The following is a 24,217-nucleotide window of genomic DNA, read 5'->3' as shown; positions in this document are numbered from 1 at the left end:
CAAATGGATCATAAGCTTAGCTTTTTCATAGTTTTTATTTTTCAGCTGGTAGTATTTTTCTTCATTTGAGATTTAAGTTCTTGACAGTATATCATCTTAATGTACTTGAATTGGTTTTCCCTTTTTGCCTTTGCTTTCTTTCATATCTGTAAAATAATTTCATTTCAGGTGATCAATGTATCCATCTGTTTTCTTTTTCTTCTTCCAAGAACATGATTGAGGTTGAGGGAAAACTTTTGGTTCATTTATAATGTTGTGAAAAATGCGCTAAGAATTCGGCAGCACACGGTTGATTAGAATTCATTAGAATTTCTTGTATTTGAAGACTGACTTCAAGTCTTTCTCTGGTTCTCCTGATTTTAGTTTAGAAACTTTGGTCTTCCTCCACTTTTTCTAATAAATGGGCTGCTGACTCTTCATTCAGCAGTTCTGTTATCATTAATGTTGGGGTACAACAATGCCGCTTTTAAGATGATGTTGAATAATGGTTCTTATAATAGGCTCGTGGGGAGATGTTGAATGTTATAAAAGGTTTGACCTACCCTTACTAGACTCCAATTGGTTTTGAGATGAGATGGTCAAAACCTGATCCAACAAGTAAAAGCGCATTTAGGTTAACAAGTCTATACTATCTATGTTCTCCCTAGGAATAATACTATATCTCAATGTGCCCACCTTTCCAATGGTGTCAGTGAAGGCTCAGGCAAGACTGGACCTGTTAGGAACGCTGGCTTTGCATACTAACTTGCAGCATAGTCACAAAAGGGTCCCTTCAATTTCTTGACATATTCTTATAGAGACTGCATTGCAGTGTTTCATGGCAGTGATAATGCACTCGTGGAAGGTGAGGCGTTCCCCAAATGATGCTGATATGAAGTGCAATAACCGAGCTTCATGGGGGCTGAACGCCACCTTTGAGGAGGGGTAACCAGGGGTGGCTCAGCTGTGATTGGCCTGTCTCTGCTAACTGCAAGCTGGGACAAGGATGAGGGCAATGGCTGGTGCACAAACTGTATTGTAGCATAGGGACTTAATGCCTAGTTTGGATGTCAAATCAGGAATCCATTATGCAAAATCATAAAAAAAATAAAAAATCAGGATTCAAGGCACGTAGGGCAGCTTCAACTTGGTCAGCAGTGTACTCCATGGTGATGGTGAGAAGGTGGTTCAAGAAAATGGGGATGTCAGCAGTGGTCGGCCCCTGGGGGAAGTCCTTCAACTTGGGGGACGGTTAGGGGATTGAAAGAGATGAAAGTAGGATGAGAATTCAAGGTTTGTAGTTGGGATTGAGCCTTTTTGGGCAGCATGAATGTGATTTTGTGGCTTCTCTCAGCAAGCTTGTTGGAGAGATGGAGGAATGGAGTTATATGGCCAAAGGCAAACCATGGGAACATGACTACATGAAATTTTGGGGTCTTGGCCATTGCCCTGTCTTTTCACTGTGACTTGGCTTGGGCTATGGCTGATGAATGAAGACGGTGCAATTTAGAGGTTTGGCATTCATGCGGTATAATAATTTGTGTGGATAGGCCTACTCACCAAGTCTCACTCTTTGCTTCTGAGGTCTATTGACCAATGACTGAAAATATACAAACAAATTCAACACATTTTTTGGGTATATATATATATATATATATATATATATATATATATATATTACTCTCTTCCTTTACCTTGAACCTATTAGACTTTCCTCCGATTCCCAACTAAAGTTGTAAACCAAACATGGCCTTAGTAGCAAAAATAGTAATAATTTTCTATTTTGAATCATTTCACATGTTTTCAAACTTCTCCTTTTAAAAGATATTTATTAAATTTAAGATTATTTTTATTAGATTTCCTTTTTCTTTCCCTTTTTGTTAGTGACATGATTATCACAAGGTAGTTGATTCCACAGCCTCACCTCATGCCACTTACCACAAGAGGGTGGTAGGCCTTCTTTCATCATTGTATATTGCAATTTTATTTTATAATATAAAATATTTATAAATATTTTTTTTATAATTTTATTTTATTGAATTTCAAGGAAAAATATCGGCAGAAGTTTTATAGTCCTCACCTTTAGTTTGTAGGTGATATTGGGAAGGTATTTTATAGTGTATTTGATAGTGATTTTAAGAAGTGTTTTTAGTTTTTATAACACTTGAAAATTTTTATCTTTTAAGTATTAAAAAAGTTAGAAACATTTCTTAAAGTTACTATTAAACATATTCTAAGAGTCCGTTTAGTAGTGATTCTAAAAAGTACTTTTAATATTTCTAATACTTAAAATTTTTTATCATTCAAGTGTTAAAAATATTAAAAATACTTTCTAAAATTATTCCCAAACATACTCTTATTCGAAAAACTACTCTCTTTATTTCTTAGAAAGATGCTTTTCTACAACATTTTTTTCCCTTTTTTTTATAAAAAAATTGGAAAATCATCTTTACACTTTCTTCACACTTCATGACTTTAAACTAAAGTCTCAATTAGGAATTGAGCCTTTAATTTTTTTTGTTTTAATTTAAAATTTAATTTAAAATATTAAATTATAAATTATTATCGAAATTAAAAATACATACTTTAATAATAAAAATTAATATATTTAAGCTTAAAAATGTAATATTACTTCAATAAAGATAAATTAATAAATATAATATAAATAAATATTTTATTTATCAATAAATTAATAATCTTAAAATAATAAAGTTATATGAAATTATATAATTTATTAATTTAAAATAGTTAATTTATTGTATTTTTAAGATATAAAATTATATAATTTATTAATTTAAGTTATATGATATGTAATACTTGCTATAATTACGGAGGAGAGATTTTTTTTTCACTATATAAATGTTTAATGGGTAATTTTGTGTGACTTTGATAAAACTACTAAAAATTATATTTTGTAGTAGATTTTTTCTAATTAATTTCATTAACTAATTTCAAAATGTATATTCAAGGTATATATATTGTGTACAAATAGTTGCCTTTATTTTTTTATTTTATTTTATGTTAAATTATAAATATATGCTTTAAAATAATAAAAAATCTATACACGGAAACTTAAGAATATACTATTATTTCAATAAAAATAAATTTATCAAAATATAAATTAATTAATATCTTAAAAATACAAAAAATTAAATATCTTAAATTAATAAATTATATAATTTTATATCTTATTTATATGTCATATACATTATTATTTTAAGATTATTAATTTATTGATAAATAAAATATACATTTATTATTATATTTATTGAAGTAATATTAGATCTTTAATTTTAAATATATAAATTATTATTATTAAAGTATATATTTTTAATTTCAATAATAATTTGAAATTTAATATTTTTAATTAAATTTTAAAGTTAAAAAAAAAATAACTGAAGACTCAATTGCTAATTAAGGGTTTAGTTAAAAAAATGAAGTCTCAATTAATAATCGAAAGACTTCAACTTAAATTTTGAAAAGAAAATAAAAATTATAATGTCATTTCTATGTGGTAAGAAGAGACTAATTTGAATATAAGTTTCGAAAGGGAGTTAAAACTTATATTTCTTGACATGAATGAGTTATTTTAGCACAATACTCATTAGGTGGTATCAGGTGTGCATTTTTAAATCTCTCTCCTCTTTCGTTCATTGACCAGATAAACAGCATCACAGAAAATGATAGATGCTAAAACATTTCCATCTCCAGGGGAAATCATTTATGATCCAAAAGTCCTTGCAATTGCCCAACAAAATTGTCAACATAATTGCTCAAAAAGCTTTGGCTCGTCAAGGCCTCCTTCCACTTAGCATGGTTCTTCTTCACCAGACCACCCACCTCACTGTTTTCATCCATCACCGATTTAATGGCATCGCACAAGCTTTCCTTTGAAAACAACCCATTTTCTTCCCTCTCAACCTCCACTGCAACTTTAAGCTCTTCAGCCAATAGCCTGCTGTTCAATATTTGATCAGCTAGTTCCGGTACCAGCACTATTTGAGGGTCGCTGGTCAAGGACTCCCACATTGATCCATAGCCACAGTGGCTCACAAAACACCCCACTGATGGGTGGCTCAGTACTGACGGCTGCTGCACCCACCACCCTCCATGAACCAATCCCTCCCTCCAACCCTCTCTTGGAACCCCTCCGGTAAGGCCTCTTCAATGGTGGCAGCTCCTGTCGGTGGTTTTACAGCTGCGAAGAATGGCAGGCCTGTTAGCTCTAACCCCAGGAGTAGTTCTTGGAACTGGTCCTTTTCATGGACATTTTGGCTTCCAAATGCACAGAATATAACTGAACCAGGCTTGAACCCACCCAGCCACTGCGCCCACCGATCCTCCAATGGCTCCAATGAAGGTTTGGGTAGTACGGGGCCAGTTAGGAACACTGGTTTTCCATACTGGCTTCCAATGTAGTCACAAAAGGGTCCTTCGGTTTCTTGACATGTTCTTATAGAGATTGCATCACCGCGTGCCCGGGCAGTGGTGACGCGCTGCTGGAAGGTGATGCCTTCTCCATATGGTGCAAACATGAAGTCCATCAACCGAGCCTCATGTGGGCGGAGCACCACCGTTGAGGAGGGGTAGCCAGGGGCGGCACATCTGTCAATTGCCCGCAGTCTTTGCTACCTTGTTGAGCCGGGATAGGCATGTGGGCAATGGCTGCTGCACAAACTGCACTGTAGTATATGGACTTAATCCCTAGTTGGGATGCCAAAGCAGGTGCCCAATAGGCAAAATCGTAGAACAAAAGATGAGGATTCAAAGTACGTAGAGCTGCTTCAACTTGGTCCCTGGTGCGGTCCAGGGCAGTGGCGAGAAGGCAAGTCAAGGAAACGGGGATATCAGAGGCAGTTTCAGTCCCCGGAGGAAGGCCATCGACATGAGGGACGATGAGGGGATGGAAAGTGATGAGAGCCGGATGAAAATTCAAGTGTTGTAGCTTAGATTGAGCCTTTCTGGGCAAAATGAAGGTGATCTTGTGGCCTCTTCCAGCAAGCTCGTTGGAGAGATTGAGGTAAGGAATCATATGGCCGAAAGCAAACCATGGGAACATGGCTATATGCAATTTCGGGCTCTTGGCCATGGCCATAATCCTTTTTCTTGATTGGTTTGTGGTTGAAGACTTTGGTTGCAATTTATAGGAAGGTGGTCGTTTCCCCTTCCTGAGAAGGGTTAGAGAACATCCATTATTGAGTTCATCCCCTAGTTGTTGTCCTCACATGTCAAAAAATAACTTGTCCTGTGCTACAATTAAAATTTACTTTTCAGTAGTGTACCATCATTTTCTGCCAGCTCATATAAAAATGAGATGAATAAAAAATTAAAAATACCCATGATACTCAAAAAGTTATGAGGACGGCCACGATTGCATGAAACTCATCCAACGGATGTGGATGAATTTCGGAATGGTACTGAGGGTGGTATTGTAGAATTTACTTGTTAAGATTTATAAAATAAATAAATATTAATATAAAAAGTGTTATATAATAAATCTCTAAATAATAAATTATAATTTTTAAATTTAATACTTATGTATTATTATAATTAATATTTAAAAACATCAATTATATTATTTATGGAATAATATTTTTATTTTTGTCCACTATATGTTTACGTTTTTATTAACTATTTATTATTAATTATCATTTTAAGTTTAATGTGTCCAAATATGATTAAAATCAATAAATATGGAGAGGTTAGAAAGTGAAAAAAATTGAAATTAAAGAGGCTTTATGAAAAAAATAAATGAACATATTGAAAAGAATGTTAAAAGAAAAAGAGAAAAAGAGAAAAATAACAATAATAAATACGATAAAAAAAAAAAGAGAAAAATAATAATAGCAAATATGATCGGCAATAATGTGATAAAAATGGACATAACTCCAACATTGTCCCTACATATTTAAACCCCGACCTAAATAGTATGAGATGGTCCAATATTTTCAATAATGGAAGTGCAGCTACCAGTCTACCACCAGATGAATTCACAAATGAGAACTACCATTCTTCTATTTTTTAGCAATGTAGGGTGCAAAATTAATTATCTGTTAAGCAAATTAAGGGTAAAAATAACAAGAAGCTATTCTCAATTAATTATCTTACCTGCTAATTAGAAGGAAGATCCTTCTTTCCCGTGAACCAAACAATACAATTCTCTGAAAAATTTTATCATCACTCCAGTTTTCTTTCAACCCCATGATTGTATATGCATATATGAACATTCAAACACACCCTGGATGAAATTTTGGTCTCTTAGCCTTGGCCATTTTCCTTTTTCTGGGTTGGTTTTTGGTTGCAATTTATAGGGAGGTGTTCATTTGCCCTTCCATCTGATCAGAAGGGTAGAGATAAGCAGATAACATCCATTAATGGGGAGGACATGAAGCACATGGGGTTTTTGGGAGTATAAGCCATTTCAGTGACTTCACCAATAAGTCATAAGCAGTTTTTGGGAGTTTTAAAAGAGTTGTTTCGAATATTATAATGATACGGATGTATGATATTATAATACAAACAAAATAAATTAAACAATGACCGGCCTAATGCATTAACATATAAAATATATATGTTATCAAATATTGAATAATTATAAATAAAATTAAAAATGAAAGTTTTAAAATATCTAATTGATTTGATTTTTATTTTATTTATTTGGAGTTAAGAAAATAAGTGTGAGGGGATAAAGTCGATATTCAAAATTCTCAAATCAAGTCAACTTTAATAGTATAAGGAAAAGATAAGGAGATGCTGGTACGTCCATTCAATCACAACTTTCATTCATTAACGAGATAAACATGAGCACTCCGGAAAATGATGCTAAAACATTTTTCAACTAAACTTATAATTCAACACTGCAATTTCCATCTCCAGGAAAATCATTTTTGATCAAAAAGTCCTTGCAATTGCCCAACAAAATTGTCAACATAATTGCTCATAAAGCTTGGGCTCGTCAAGGCCTCCTTCCACTTAGCATGGTTCTTCTTCACCAGACCACCCACCTCACTGTTTTCATCCATCACCGTTTTAATGGCATAGCACAAGCTTTCCTTTGAAAACAGCCCATTTTCTTCCCTCTCAACCTCCACTGCAACTTTAAGCTCTTCAGCCAATAGCCTGCTGTTCAATATTTGTCAGTGAGTTCCGGTACCAGCACTATTTGAGGGTCGCTGGTCAAGGACTCCCACATTGATCCAAAGCCACAGTGGCTCACAAACACCCCACTGATGGGTGGCTCAGTACTGACGGCTGCTGCACCCACCCTCCATGAACCACTCCTCTCCCTCCAACCTCTCTTGGAACCCCTCCGGTAAGGCCTCTTCAATGGTGGCAGCTCCTGTCGGTGGTTTTAGAGCTACTAGGAATGGCAGACCGGTTAGCTCAAACCCAGGAGTAGTTCTTGGAACTGGTCCTTTTCCGGGATATGTTGGCTTCCAAATGCACAAAATATTACTGAACCAGGGTTGAACCCACCCAGCCACTGCGCCACCGATCCTCCAATGGCTGCACTGAAGGTTTGGGTAGTACGGGGCCAGTTAGGAACACTGGTTTTCCATACTGGCTTCCAATGTAGTCACAAATGGGTCCTTCGGTTTCTTGACATGTTCTTATAGAGATTGCATCACAGCTTGCCCAGGCAGTGGTGAGACGCTGCTGCAAGGTGATGCCTTCCCCATTTGGTGCAAACATGAAGTCCATCAACCGAGCTTCATGTGGGCGGAGCACCACGTTGAGGACGGGTAACCAGGGGGTGGGAGATCTGTCAATGTCCTGCAGTCTTTGCCACCTTGTCGATCTGGGACAGGTATGTAGGCAACGGCGGCTGCACAAACTGCACTGTAGTATATGGACTTAATCCCTAGTTGGGATGCCAAAGCAGGTGCCCAATGGGCAACATCGTAGAACAAAAGATCAGGATTCAAAGTACGTAGGGCTGCTTCAACTTGGTCTTTGGTGCGGTCCAGTGCAGTCCCGAGAAGATAAGACAAAGAAAAGGGGATGTCAGAGGCAGTTTCAGTCCCGGGAGGGAGGCCATCGACGTGAGGGACGATGAGGGGATGGAAAGTGATGAGAGCCGGATGAAAATTCAAGTGTTGTAGCTTAGATTGAGCCTTTCTGGGCAAAATGAAGATGATCTTGTGGCCTCTTTCAGCAAGCTCGTTGGAGAGATGGAGGTAAGGAATCATATGGCCGAAAGCAAACCATGGGAACATGGCTATATGGAAATTTGGGCTCTTGGCCATGACCCCGCTTTTTAATACAAACTGAAATGGGAGTTTGGTTTCAATTTATAGAAACATCCCCCGGGGAAGGGTTGAAGAGAGAGAGAGGTCGTTTCTACTTTTTAGTAATAATTGATAATTCATTTATTTGTACTTTGATGTCATAAAAACTTATTATGTGTTTGTTTATATTCTTACATCACATTTTGATATCTAAAAGAAAACATATTGGATTAGACTTTAGAGTAAAGAAATGATACTTCAAAATGTATAATTGGCACCGCTTAATTAAATAGTGTCTTCTCGATACGCACCAAAAAACACGCAATTTTGTACTGTATTTTGGACCCACCTAAAAAACAAGGAGATTTAGATGCATTATTTATTCATTTCATGGTCCCTTTCTGTCACATCACATGAGATGACAAATTATTAGATATTCATTTCATGGTGATGATGACTGTCATGTGACTTGTGAGCCACAATTTTTTGAACTCACAAATGTCAACTACCGTTCTTCTATTTTTGTGGTACCACAGGCCTTATCCACTTATCTCTATCGGTCGGCTTTTTTTTTTTTAACTTGTATAGCTATTTTTAAAAATGATTAAAAAATTATTGATAAATCTTTGTAATTTTGGTCACTTTAAAAAGTATTTGTTTAAGAGACATCTTTCATATTTTTCATATCAATGATATATATTTAAATTTTTTTTTTGAATTTACATTAAAGTTGTTTCTTCAAAAGACACCATTCATAATTTCATAAAATTGAATTTATAATAAAAATGTCTTTTCAAAAGACATTTTTCTATAATTTTTTTTATTAGTCATATACGTTAAAAAAAAAAATTGAATTTATATTAAAGAAATATTTTTTTCTATAATACCATAAAATCATATTTATATTAAAGATGTCTCTTGAAAAGACATATTCCATATTTTCATATCAGTCACACAATAAAAAAAAAATTTGAATTTACATTGAATGCATGTAAATCGAATTCCACAAAATCGAATTTATACTAAATATGTCTTTAGAAGATACACTTTCTACAATTTTTATATTACTCACCTATCGAAAAAATTAAATTTATATTAAAAATGTCTTGATGATTATAACTATGCAATAACTATTTGTATCTCTCTTCTCTTATATCAATTTTTAACATAGTGGATTTCTATCTCCTCTCCACACGTAGTTTTCCTTCTAAAGTTTTCCATATAAATCAATATATTCTTATCATATTTTATTTTTTATTATCTATTTTTATTATTTCATAATAATATATATAACCATTTATATTCATTTTAAAGTCTGAAAGAACTCTACTCCCCAACTAAAAAGGATATATTGTAAGATTGGTGATGAGTTTTTAATAAATTATTTTTCATTGTATAAATAAATGATTTGTGCAAGTTGATGAAAGTGATTTAAAGATGTGGAAAATGAGTCGGTGAGGAAAAGATTTTTGTCAAGACCTACGGTTATTTCAAATCTTTTCATTGATCACTATATAGGTAATATAATATAATATAAACTATCTAATCACTTCTCTAAAGACCATCTATTTGACATATATTTGGTAAATAAATATATATAATAAAGGGAGAATTATGTTTTGATGGGCCAATTTGGGAATAATAACATTTTCGGAACCCAACTTTCCATAATGCAAGATATGTCCACTGTTTGGAAAAATATTAAAGGAAACATGCATTCTGGTCTGAGGTGTTATTTCATACCGAAAATACCCCTCCATTGTTCATCGTCCCTGTGAAAGGTCCCGATATTTCCTACCAGCCCAAGCAGGATGCAAAATCTGTCCAATTTTTTTTTTTTTTTTAATAAAAACATAAGATGCTATTTGGTAATCTGATCATGATTTGCAGGCAAAGGTTGGATTTTTCAGCATGGCTCAAAAATCGTGGATTTAGGGTTTGTGAAATTTAAATCCAATGGCCCAAAATCAAAGAGACCCCTAGATCAGATCAAGAAAACACATGGAGGAAAAAAAAAAAGCACTTTTTTTTTTGTTTTCTTGGGGGTTTTGCATGGATTTTGTCGGAAATCAAACGAGGATGGATTTTCTCGGAAATCAAACGAGGATGAATTTTCCCGGAAATCGAATGGGGGAGGATTTTCTTGGGAATCAAACGGGGGTTGCAAAAAAAATAATAATAACTTGATTAGATTAGTACCTGCGCGGATTGAGAATGGCAGAGGAAAAAATAGGGCTTTTTTTAGGGATTCTCTCGTCTGGAGGCCAACTTCAGAAAAGGGCCTCGGAAATCAAACGAGGATGGATTTTCTCGGAAATCAAACGAGGATGAATTTTCCCGAAAATCGAATGGGGGTGGATTTTCTTGGGAATCAAACGGGGGTTACAAAAAAAAATAATAATAACTTATTAGATTAGTACCTGCGAGGATTGAGAATGGCAGAGGAAAAAATAGGGCTTTTTTAGGGATTCTCTCGTCTGGAGGCCAACTTCAGAAAAGGGCTCCTTGATGCCCGAGTGAGAGACGGTGTTGTGAGAGACGGTGGCTGCTGACAGGGACAACTAAAGGGCAATTTTGGAATAGCATTTTAAAACAGTAGATAGTGCATGTTTCCTTTAATATTTTTCCAAACAGTGGACATATCTTGGATTATGGAAAGTTGGGTTCCGAAAATGTTATTATTCCCAAATTGGCCCATCAAAACATAATTCTCCCTATAATAAAAGTAACCAAGCTCAAAGATTTGAAAAAGGTGCAATAAAAATTTTTAAAAATAAAATAATCAATAAAATTAATTTAATTCCTCCAAATCGATCAAATAGATTTGATTTTCATCGAAGATAGGTGGATTAGATTTCAAAAATCTTGAAACAGATTCGCTTTTTGATCTCTCTCATCAATAAAAGCTAGATCAAATCAATATTTTCAAATAAATGTAATTTTAATTAATTTTAAAAATAAAATAAACTTAACGTTCTATGATTATTTAAATTAAATTAAATCAATCTTAAATAAAATTGATTTGATTTGATTTTTCTTCGTTATTATTAGAAGGTCGATTTGGATTTTTATTTAAGTATGAATTAAATATGTCAAATTGGCTAATTTTTTTTCAAAAAATTAATTGATTCACACCTTTTTACACTAATAAATTTGATAATATGTAGTTTTATTTTATTTAATATAAATATCAATTGATTAGAATAGCGAATTCTTTCAGCGAGCTCGTTGGAGAGATGGAGGTAGGGAATCATATGACCAAAAGCAAACTATGGGTACATGGCTATATGCAATTTTGGGCTCCTGGCCATCGCCATTTTCCCTTTTTCTTGGTTGGTTTATCACCATGGAATCATGGATTTTGGTTACAATTTATAGGGAGGCGCATCCCATTTCCAATGGGTTTGGGTGGAGAAAAATATGACCGAGAAACAAAAAATAATTATTAGGGTATTAAAATGTGAAAAATATGATGTAAATATTAAGAACGTAATTGACATATATAAAATATATAGACATGTTTTTTATTTTTTAAAATTGAAACTACTCTAATTTAATTAAGTTAAAACTTGAGACATGAATATATATATTTCATAGGGATTTATATATTTTTTTAGAAGAAAAAAAGTTGTTAACATCCCATCCTTTCCTATATGAGTAAGGAAAAACATTTCAATTCTATTAGACCCACTTTTATCTTCCTTCATTTGTGCCTATCATGGTAAGAAAAACCAAAATAAAAATAAAAATTGTTACTTCAAAAACATTAATAATGAATCAAGAAACGATATGATGATTCTAAAATTTCAATATGATCATATCGTATCAAAGCATAACTTTAATTTAGAACCAAATGTATGTCTAATCACTTGTTTGACCCTATTTTCTATATCTTTCCTAAACATCTCTTGCAACATGAAATAATAATAATAATAATAATAATAATAAGTTAACTAAATAAATGCTAGTAAATAAAATATTAAAACATAATAGTTTTGTAATTATCTTACTATAGCTTCCTCAAAGTTCCAAAAGTGAACAAACTATCTCCAATCATTTTGATACTTTTTGGAGGTTTATGTTGCAGTCTCTCCTTAGTAGTATCATATGACTCATAGTATTTAGCTTTCAATTTGCTTTTATAACTTCTGTACTTGTCTCCAAAGTACTTCAATATATATGACTTATGTTTTTCATCTACATGATATTTTTCTAATATTTCATTGAAATATTATATATAAATTAAAACTATTTTTTGATATTTTGTAAAATAAAAATTTATTTGAAAATTTAAAATGTTTTAAACCTATTTTTAAATATGTTTTAAAAATAATTTTATATATAATATTTTATTTTTAATCATTCTACATATATATATATATATATATATATATATAATTATTTTTTAAAACAATCATCAGAAAATAAGTGAAAATAACAAAAAATAACTAAAAAAATATGATCGTAAAACACTCTATATCTTAAAAATAGAAAATAAAAATAGTTTTTAGTTGTCAAATATGTTTTCTTGATTTTTTTTTACAGAGAATAATTTTTTTAAAAAAAAATAGTTGCGAAATAGGCCTTTAATTTTTAATGAGATTTATAAATTTTAAGATTAAATTCAAAACTCCAATAAGTAATGATTATATGTTTGAATTTTAGTTATGTAAAAGTTGAATAGGGGAATAAAAAATGATTAAAAGTAAACCTATAATATGCTACCTTTATCTATCATTAGTGAACTTTTAGCTCAGAATAAAGGAAACTTATAATATATTAAAATTTTGTATTGACACCTATAGAATTTAAAATTTTGAACATTAAATATGAATGGTGAGATCTAGGCATTCAAATAAAAATACGAACAAATAAATGAAATCAAAATATAAAGATACAACAAATTGAACTAAGATACAAAAAATATACTTAACAAAAAGTTATATATTAATGTATTGTATTGGTGTCCACAAAACTTCAAATTAGAATTGTTGAATATAAATGGTGAGACCCAAATCGTCAAATCAAAGTATAAACAATAAATCAAAGTATAAAGGTATAAATAAATTAAATTATGATACAAAAATAGACTTAAAAATACATATGTAACACCACCTAATTGTTAAACACATTTTAATGCCTAGGTTTTGAATAGAGGTAAATTTTTGTACTGTGGTTGCAACGTAATATAAATAGTACACTTTTTGCGATGGTCCAAACACAAGAGGATAGGGATGGCAACGGGCGGGGCGCCCCCTCCCAACCCCGCCCCATTTATTTAAAGGAATTCCCATTCCCGTCCCATTTAAAAAATTAAACGGGCCGGGGCGGGGCGGGGCGGGCGGGTATGCTACATTCCCATATCCGCCCGTTTAACTTTTTATTAATTTTAATTTAATTTTTTTAAAATTACTTTTAAAATTTTAATTATATTAAAATAAATATATTTTATAAATAATTAAATTATTATATTTTTTATAACTTATTTATTAAAAATAATTTATTATTATCTATATATTAAAAATAATAAATAAAATTTAAATTAAAATAATTTTAAATTTTAAATTAAATTTAATTTTAATTTCAATTTTATATATAATCGGAGCGGGGTGGGGCGAGACAATACCCGAACCCGCCCGGCTTAAAAAAATCCCAAACCCGACCCATACCCGTTTAAGAAATAATATCCCATCCCATTAGGGCGGGGCGGGTAGCCGAAATGACCCGCCCCATTGCCATCCCTACAAGAGGAGCTGTAAAGTGTAAAGTGTAAAGAACGCAATCTCCATGAAAGCTATGCTTTACGCTTTTTACACCTTCACCTTTCCCTATCCGGCCGGAGTCTCTCTTCCACAATAATGGAAGTGCAGCTACCAGTCTACCACTAGATAATGGCAATGGTTATTGACATGAGGGCCACACTTTTAGTAGATGCATTCACGAATGGGAACTGCCATTCTTCCATTTCTGTAGTACTGTAGGCACAAAATTAATTATTTGCTATGCAAATTAAATAGTGTCTTCTCGATACGCACCAAAAACACACAATTTTTACTGTATTTTGGACCCACCTAAATAATGAACTTTTAGTCGTGTTCATGCAAATACAAACAAGGAGATTTAGATGCATTATTTATTCTTTTCATGGTTCCTTTCTGTCACATCACATGACATGACAAATTATTAGATATTTTGAATAATGGAAGGGCCACTGCCACTGCCACTAGCTGGTGATGATGATCGTCTTGTGAGCCACAATTTTTTGAACTCACAAATGTCAACTACCGTTCTTCTATTTTTGTGGTACCATAGGCCTTATCCACTTATCTCTATCGGCTTCTTTATTTTATTTTATTTATTTTTTAACTTGTACAGCTATTTTAAAAATGATTCTTACAAAATGGGCACTTTAATTTTTTTTTTTTTAAATATGGTAATTAAAAAATTATTGATAAATCTTTGTAATTTTGGTCACTTTGAAAAGTATTTGTTAAAGAGAGATCTTTTCATATTTTTCATATCAATGATAGATGTTTAAAAAAATTTTTGAATTTATATTAAAGTTGTTTCTTTAAGAGACATCTTTCATAATTTCATAAAATTGAATTTATAATAAAAATATCTTTTCAAAAGACATTTTTCTATAATTTTTTTATTAGTCATATGAGTTAAAAAAATTGACTTTATATTAAAGAAATTTTTTTTTTTATAATACCATAAAATCATATTTATACTAAAGATGTCTTTTAAAAAGACATTTTCCATATTTTCATATCAGTCACACAGTAAAAAAAAATTTGAATTTACATTGAATGCATCTCTATAATTTTATAAAATCGAATTTATATTAAATATGTCTTTTGAAGATACACTTTCTATAATTTTTATATTAGTTACCTATCGAAAAAATTAAATTTATATTAAAAGTATCTTGATGATTATAACTATGCAGTAACTATTTACATCTCTCTTCTCTTATATCAATTTTTAACATAGTGGATTTCTATCTCCTCTACACGTGGTTTTTCCCTTCTAAAGTTTTCCATGTAAATCAATACCTTCTTATCATATTTTTTTTTATCTATTTTTGTTATTTTATAATAATATATATATAACCATTTATATGCGTTTAAAGTTGAAAGAACTCTACTCCCCAACTAAAAAGGATATAATGTAAGATTAGTGATGAATTTTTAATAAATTATTTTCATTGTATAAATAAATGATTTGTGCAGTTGATGAAAGTGATTTAAAGATGTGGAAAATGAGTCGGTGAGGAAAAAGATTTTTGTCAAGACCTATAGTTATTGGCAAATCTTTTCATTGATCACTATATAGGTAATATAATATAATATAAACTATCAATCACTTCTCTGAAGACCATCTATTTGACATATATTTGGTAAATAAATATATATAACAAAGTAACCAAGCTCAAAGATTTGAAAAAGGTGCAATAAAAAATTTTAAAAAATAAAATAATCAATAAAATTAATTTAATTCCTCCAAATCGATTGAATAGATTTGATTTTCAACAAAGATAGGTGGATTAGGTTTCAAAAATCTTGGAGCATGTTGCTTTTTGATCTCTCTCATCAATAAAAGCTAGATCAAACCAATATTTTAAAACAAATGTAATTTTAATTAATTTTGAAAATAAAATAAACTTAACGTTTACTATGATTATTTAAATTAAATTAAATCAATCTTAAATAAAATTGGTTTGATTTGATTTTTCTTCGAAGGTGGATTTGGGTTTTTATTTAAGTATGAATTAAATATGTCAATTCAATTAATTTTTTTTCAAAAAATTAATTGATTCACACCTTTTTAAACTAATAAATTTGATAATACGTAGTTTTATTTTATTTAATATAAATATCAATTGATTAGAATAGTGAATCAACCGTAGCAAAAAAAATTCACAAAGTCATGGCATTCAAATATTACAAAGTGTAGGGCACAATCTTTAAGGATTCTTTCCCTATACTGCTTAGTCTAGTTATCTTTAGAGATTGAAATGGCTCTGCACAATAAGATGCTAAAATTTTCATAACACTGCAATTTCCATATCTAGAAATCACTTCAGATCTAAAAGTTGGCGAACAAAATTATCAATGTAATTGCTCATAAAGCCTTGGCTCATCAGGGTCTCTTTCCACTTTGCATGATTCTTCTTCACCAAACAACCCACCTCACCTCTTCATCCATTACTGACTTAATTGCTTTGCACAAACTCTCCTTTGAAACCCACCCATTTTCTTCCTTCTCAACCTCCACTGCAACCTTAAGCTCTTCAGCCAATAGCCTAGCGTTGAAGGTTTGGTCAAAAGCTCTGGTACCAGCACTATCTGGGGTCACTCATCAAGGACTCCCACATTGATCCAACCACAGTGGCTCACAAAACACCCCACTGATGGATGGCTCAGGATTGAGGGCTGCGGCACCCACCCTCCATGAACCACTCCTCTCCCTCCAACCCTCTCTTGGAACCCCTCCGGCAAGGCCTCTTCAATGGTTGCAGCTCCTAATGGTGGTTTTAGAGCTGCTAGGAAGGCAGGCCTGTTAGCTCAAACCCAGGAGTAATTCTTGGAACTGTCCTTTCGGGGAAATTTTGGCTCCCAAATGCGCAGAAGATTACTGAACCAGGCTTGAACCCACTTAGCCACTGGGCCCACCGGTCCTCCGGTGCCAACGGTGAAGGTTCAACCAAAACGGGGCCCGTTACAAACACTGGTTTTCCAAACCGTCTTTCTATGTAGTCACAAAATGGTCCTTCGATTTCTTGCATGTTCTTATAGAGACTACATCAGAGAGTTTGATGGCGGCGGTGAGGCGCTCGTGGAAGGTGATGTCTTCCCCAAATGGAAATAACAAGAATTGAAGCAAACGAGCTTCATGGGGCGGAGCACCACCGTTGAGGAGGGGTAACCAGGAGGAGGCCCAGTTGAATTGGCCGGCTTTTGCTAATTTGTTGATCCCGGACAAGGCAGTAGGAAAAGGCTGCTGCAGAAACTGCACTGTAGAATATTGACTTCATACCTAATTTGGATGCCAAAGGGGGAGCCCAATAGGCGGCATCATAGAACAAAAAGTCCGGCTTCAAGGCACTTAGGGCTGCTTCAACTTGGTCAGTGGTGCGGTCCATGGCGGCGGCGAGAAGGTGATGCAAGGAGATGGGCACATCGGAAGCAGTTTCAGCGCCGGGAGGGAGGCCATCAACATGGGGGATGGTGAGGGGATGGAAAGAGATGAGAGTAGGATGAAGATTCAAGTGCTGTAGCTGAGATTGAACCTTTTTGGGCAAGATGAAGGTGATGCTGTGGCCTCTTTCAGCGAGCTCGTTGGAGAGATGGAGGTAGGGAATCATATGACCAAAAGCAAACCATGGGTACATGGCTATATGCAATTTTGGGCTCCTGGCCATCGCCATTTTCCCTTCTTGGTTGGTTTATCACCATGGAATCATGGATTTTGGTTACAATTTATTGGGAGGCGCATCTCATTTCCCATGGGTTTGGGTGGAGAAAAATATGACCGAGAAACAAAAAATAATTATTAGGGTATTAAAATGTGAAAAATATGATGTAAATATTAAGAACGTAATTGACATATATAAAATATATAGACATGTTTTTTATTTTTTAAAATTGAAACTACTCTAATTTAATTAAGTTAAAACTTGAGACATGAATACATGAGAGCACAATCATATGAGATGATGGTATAATAAAACAAAATTAAGATATTAAAACATAAAATTAAAGTACAAAGACAAAGGAATAACTGTTGAGATATTAGAAATGTTTTTCTTATATCATTCTTTCCTTATATTATTTAGTGTTGAGATATTAGGAATGTTTAGATATTAGGAAAGTTGAGATATTAAAAATATTGAGATATTAGGAATATTGAGATATTAGGAAAGTTGAGATATTAGGATATTAGTTGTTATTTCCTTATCATTATTTCCTTGTATTATTCTTTCCCATTCTTAGAATGGTGATTACCCTCTATATATACTCTGTACATGAACGAATGAAAAAATGAATAAAAAACTACCATTTATCAATTTGAAGATGGTATCAGAGCCATGGAACTGAAATCCTGGATATTTTGTCGCTATGGTAGTCCGACAGCGATCAATCATCCTAAGACAAGCCCTAATATTGATAAGTCAACCTTCAAATGCACTCACTGCAATAAGACTGATCCCACCAGTCTGGATGTCCCACAATTTCAAAGCAACGACTCTTGGTATGACCAGGAAAAAAATGAGGAACCGAGGGTTTGAACCGTGGACCTTTAGATCATGTTTAGGCTATCAACACTTTGTTATTAATGATAATAATCGTGATCAATGGAAGAAGGATTCCAAGAAAACCTCGACTGCAACTGTTGCCGAAATAAAAACAGAGGCTAATGTTGCTGAGAAAACCTCTGCATTGGTAGCCGCTACAGATCATGGTGGTAAGTTTTTAAATACTTTTACACCTGTTATTAATAGTGCATGAATAATTGATTCTGGTGCTACAGATCATATGACTTTTGATTCTAGACAGGTTTCACCCCTTAGACCTTCCTAACAAAAAATTGTTTCCACAGCCAATGGTAACACAATCCCAGTCATTGGGGAAGGATCCTTAACTCTTATTGATACTTTGAATTTGGATTCTGTTTTAGTTGTTCCATCTTTAGATTACAATCTTTTGTCAGTTTCTCAAATCATTGCACCCTTATCTTGTATTGCCATTTTTTGGCCTGAATTTTGTGTGATTAAGGACATCTAAACAAGACAGACGATTGGTTGTGGTATTAAGCAGGGAAAACTCTATTACTTGGACTTGCAGTCAAATGATTCAAATAAGTTGCAACAAGCCTTGATGGCAGATGGATCTGAGGGGGAGAAGAAAAAGTCTGAAATTTGGTTGTGGCATCGACGTTTGGGACATGCTTCCTTTAGTTATTTAAAAAAATTGTTTCCTAGTTTGTTTGCAAAGAGTGATATTTCTGGTTTCCGTTGTGATATTTGTGAATTTGCTAAAAGCCATCGTGTTTCGTTTCCGTTAATTTTGAATAAAAGTCCGTTTCCTTTTATGGTTATACATTCTGATGTTTGGGGCCTATCCAAAGTCCCAACTTTGAGTGGCTTACGTTGGTTTATTACTTTTATTGATGATTGTACCAGAATGACATGGTTATGCTTGATGAAAACCAAAGATGAAGTGAACTTGTTGTTTCAAAAATTTCATAAAATGATTGAAACTCAGTACAATGCAAAGGTTCGGGTTTTGCGTAGTGATAATGGTGGAGAATATCAAAGTTCTGATCTTCAAAAGTATTTGGAAGGACATGACATCAGTCATCAGACTACTTATTCCAATACACCCCAACAGAATGGAGTCGCTGAATGGAAAAATCAGCACTTGTTAGAGGTTGTTCGTGCTTCCTTGATAGCAGCAAAAACACCGATATCTTATTGGGGAGAAGCAATCACATATGCCGTATACTTGATCAACCGGGTACCTTCCAACTCAATTAACTTCCAAACACCTCTCCAAGCTCTTACTAATGCCGTAGTTGCCCCAACTATCCCAAATCTACCTCCTCGTGTTTTTGGTTGCGTGGCATTTGTGCATCTACACAAACACCAACGCACCAAGTTAACTTTCCATGCATTGCAATGTGTGTTTGTTGGATATGCATTGCACAAAAAGGGATATCGATGTTACCATCCTCCAACTCGACGAATGTATATTACAATGGATGTGGTGTTTCATGAAGATTCGATGTATTTTTCATCTGAGTCTGAACTTCAGGGGGAGTACCATAAGGAAATTCAGACTCTAGATTATGATTATCATATCTCTAAGGAGGATGAATCTGGACAATCTGAATTAGTGAACCAGGAAGCGGGTGAGTTGGATATGAGTGGTCAACAATTTGGGTCCGAAGATGTCTTCACTGAAATACCAAACCAATCGTCGTCTGTTGAGGGTGTTCTTAATTTGGAACCTGATCCATTCATGAAACGGTTACCACACCGTCATAATAGAGGTATTCCTAAACCCACATATGAACCTGAATTGTCTACCAAAGTCAAATATCCCATGAGCAACTATGTGTCTAACCATCGTTTGTTTGAATCAAATAAGTCATTTGTAAATCAATTATCTACTGTAGCTATTCCTAACAGTGTGCAGGAAGCCTTAGTTGATCCAAGGTGGAAAGTAGCCATGAATGAAGAGATGAAATCATTGCAGAAGAATGAAACATGGGAACTCGTAGAATGTCCACTAGGAAAGAAGCCAGTTGGGTGTCGTTGGATCTATACTGTGAAGTACAAGGTAGATGATAGTATTGAACGATTTAAAGCAAGACTGGTAGCAAAAGGGTACACTCAAACTTATGGAATTGACTACACAGAGACATTTGCACATGTAGTTAAGATCAACACAGTTCGAGTATTACTGTCTTTAGCTGTAAACCTAGATTGGCCATTACAACAGTTCGATGTGAAAAATGCCTTTCTGCATGGCGAGTTATCTGAAGAAGTATATATGGATCTTCCACCAGGATGCAGGGTGTTAGAAAAACAATGTCAGAAGGTGTGCAAATTGAAGAAGTCATTGTATGGGTTGAAGCAATCCCCGAGAGCATGGTTTGGAAGGTTCACAAAGTCAATGAGAGCTTTTGGCTATCGTCAAAGTAATTCAGATCACACTTTGTTCTTGAAAAAGCAACATGGTAAGATTACAACACTCATCGTATATGTGGATGACATGGTAGTTACAGGAAATGATCATGAAGAAAGAAAAGCTCTACAAAATTATCTATCTAGAGAATTCGAAATGAAAGATCTAGATCATCTGAAATACTTTCTTGGGATTGAAGTTTCTCGATCAAGTGAAGGAATTTTTCTGTCTCAAAGAAAGTATGCCTTAGATCTTTTACAGGAGATTGGAATGTCGGGATGTCAACCTGTTAATACACCAATAGAAGAAGGTCTAAAATTGTGTGTTGAGCCTAATCAAGTATCAACCGATAAGGGAAGATACCAAAGACTTGTGGGGAGATTATTGTACTTAACTCATACAAGACCAGATCTTGCTTATGCATTGAGCGTAGTGAGTCAATACATGCATAATCCTGGAGAGCAACATATGAATGGAGTCATGCGTATTTTGAGGTATTTGAAGAATGCTCCTGGGAAGGGAATTTTGTTCGCTAAAAATGTTAATCATCAGAGTATAGAAGTATATACTGATGCTAATTGGGCTAGTGCAGTGGATGATAGGCGATCTATATCTGGTTACTTTACCTTTGTAGGTGGTAATCTTGTGACATGGAAAAGTAAGAAGCAGAATGTCGTCGCTTGTTCAAGTGCAGAAGCGGAATTTAGAGGTATAACTCTAGGACTTTGTGAGGCATTATGGTTAAGACTCCTCTTACAGGATTTAGGTAACCTATCTAGGCAACCAATCCGATTGTTTTGTGACAATAAAGCCGCATGTGACATGCTCATAATCTAGTACAACATGATCGTACAAAGCATGTCGAGGTGGATAGATTCTTCATTAAGGAAAAGTTGGATGATAAGATTGTGGAATTGCCTAAGATTCGATCAGAAGATCAATTGGCCGATATCCTCACCAAAGCTGTCTCAAGTCAAGTGTTCTTAAAATTTTTAGACAAGTTGGGCATGTGTGACATCTATGCACCAACTTGAGGGTGAGTGTTGAGATATTAGGAATGTTTTCCTTATATCATTCTTTTCTTATATTATTTAGTGTTGAGATATTAGAAATGTTTAGATATTAGGAAAGTTGAGATATTAGGAATATTGAGATATTAGGAAAGTTGAGATATTAGGATATTAGTTGTTATTTCCTTATATCATTCTTTCACATTCTTAGAATGATGATTACCCTCTATATATACTCTGTACATGAACGAATGAAAAAATGAATGAAAAAACTACCATTTATCAATTTGAAGAATGACGTGTGTAACAATAAGAATAAGAAGGTGTGTAACAATAAGAATAAGGTATAAAACAATAAAACCATGCCAAAATTACAAAATAATAAGATTTTGGTGCAAATTAATGAACTAAAATTATTTTGGTGGATAACAAAGATTCCTTATCATATTGAGATGACACTTGCTTGAATTGAGCTTGTAATTATATATATATATATATATTGGTGCAAATTAATGAACTAAAATTATTTTGGTGGATAGCAAAGATTCCTTATCATATTGAGATGACACTTGCTTGAATTGAGCTTGTAATTATATATATATTTAATAGGGATTTATATATTTTTTAAAAGAAAAAAGGTTGTTAACATCCCATCCTTTCCTATATGAGTAAGGAAAAATGTTTCAATTCTATTAGACCCACTTTTATCTTCCTTCATTTGTGCCTATCATTGTAAGAAAAACCAAAATAAAAATAAAAATTGTTACTTCAAAAACATTAATAAAGAATCAAGAAACGATATGATGATTCTAAATTTTCAATCTGATCATATCGTATCAAAGCATAACTTTAGAATCAAATGTATGTCTAATCACTTGTTTGACCCTATTTTCTATATCTTTCCTAAACATCTCTTGCAATATGAAATAATAATAATAATAATAATAATAACAAGTTAGCTAAATAAATGCTAGTAAATAAAATATTAAAACATAACAGTTTTGTAATTATCTTACTATTGCTTCCTCAGAGTTCCAAAAGTGAACAAATTATCTCCAATCATTTTGATACTTTTTGGAGGTTTATGTTGCAGTCTCTCCTTAGTAGTATCATATGACTCATAGTATTTAGCTTTCAACTTGCTTTTATAACTTCTATACTTGTCTCCAAAGTACTTCAATATATATGACTTATGTTTTTCATCTAGATATTTTTCTAATATTTCATTGAAATATTATATATAAATTAAAAACTATTTTTTGATATTTTGTAAAATAAAAGTTTATTTGAAAATTTAAAATGTTTTAAACCTGTTTTTCAATATTTTTAAATATGTTTTAAAAATAATTTTTATATATAATTTTTTATTTTTAATCATTTTACACGTATGTATAATTATTTTTTAAAGCAACCACCAGAAAACAAGTGAAAACAACAAAAAATAATTAAAAAAAATATGATCTTAAAACACTCTATATCTTAAAAATAGAAAATAAAAAATAGTTTTTAGCTGTCAAATATATTTTTTTGGTTTTTTATTATAGAGAATAATTTTTTTTTTTTTTAAAAGTTGCGAAATAGGCCTTTAATTTTTAATGAGATTTATAAATTTTAAGATTAAATTCAAAACTCCAATAAGTAATGATTATATGTTTGAATTTTAGTTACGTAAAAGTTGAATAGGGGAATAAAAAATGATTAAAAGTAAACCTATAATATGCTACCTTTATCTTGAACTTTTAGCTCAGAATAAAGGAAACTTATAATACATTAAAATTTTGTATTGATACCTATAAAAATTAAAATTTTGAACATTAAATATGAATGGTGAGATCTAGGCATTCAAATAAAAATACGAATAAATAAATGAAATCAAAATATAAAAATACAAACAAATTAAACTAAGATACAAAAAATGATACTTAAAAAAAAATTATACATTAATGTATTGTATTGGTGTCCACAAAACTTCAAATTAGGATTGTTGAATATAAATGGTGAGACCCAAATCATAAAATCAGAATACAAACATATAAATCAAAGTATAAAGGTATAAAAAAAATTAAATTATGATACAAAAAATAGACTTAAAAATACATATGTAACACCACTTAATTGTTAAACACATTTTTAATGCCTAAGTTTTTGAAAAGAGGTAAATTTTTGTACTGTGGTTGATAATTCACTTTTTGCCATGGTCCAAACACAAGAGGAGCTGTAAAGTGTAAAGAACGCAGTCTCCATGAAAGCTATGCTTTACGCTTTTTACACCTTTACCTTTCCCTATCCGGCCGGGGTCTCTCTT

General features: G+C 32.8%; 3 pseudogenes; all 3 read right to left on the bottom strand.

Moving 5' to 3' along the window:
- Positions 1-3,555: 3,555 nt before the first annotated feature.
- LOC117908677 lies at positions 3,556-5,074 on the bottom strand (annotated as a pseudogene).
- A 1,668-nt stretch (positions 5,075-6,742) lies between these two features.
- Positions 6,743-8,220, bottom strand: LOC117908706 (annotated as a pseudogene).
- An 8,051-nt stretch (positions 8,221-16,271) lies between these two features.
- On the bottom strand, positions 16,272-17,738 carry LOC117909315 (annotated as a pseudogene).
- Positions 17,739-24,217: the final 6,479 nt, after the last annotated feature.

This window comes from Vitis riparia, chromosome 19 (genome assembly GCF_004353265.1).
Source record: "Vitis riparia cultivar Riparia Gloire de Montpellier isolate 1030 chromosome 19, EGFV_Vit.rip_1.0, whole genome shotgun sequence".
Classification (NCBI taxonomy): domain Eukaryota; kingdom Viridiplantae; phylum Streptophyta; class Magnoliopsida; order Vitales; family Vitaceae; genus Vitis; species Vitis riparia.
The sequence above is the reverse complement of the archived record's forward strand: the minus strand, read 5'-3'. Positions and strand labels throughout refer to the sequence as shown.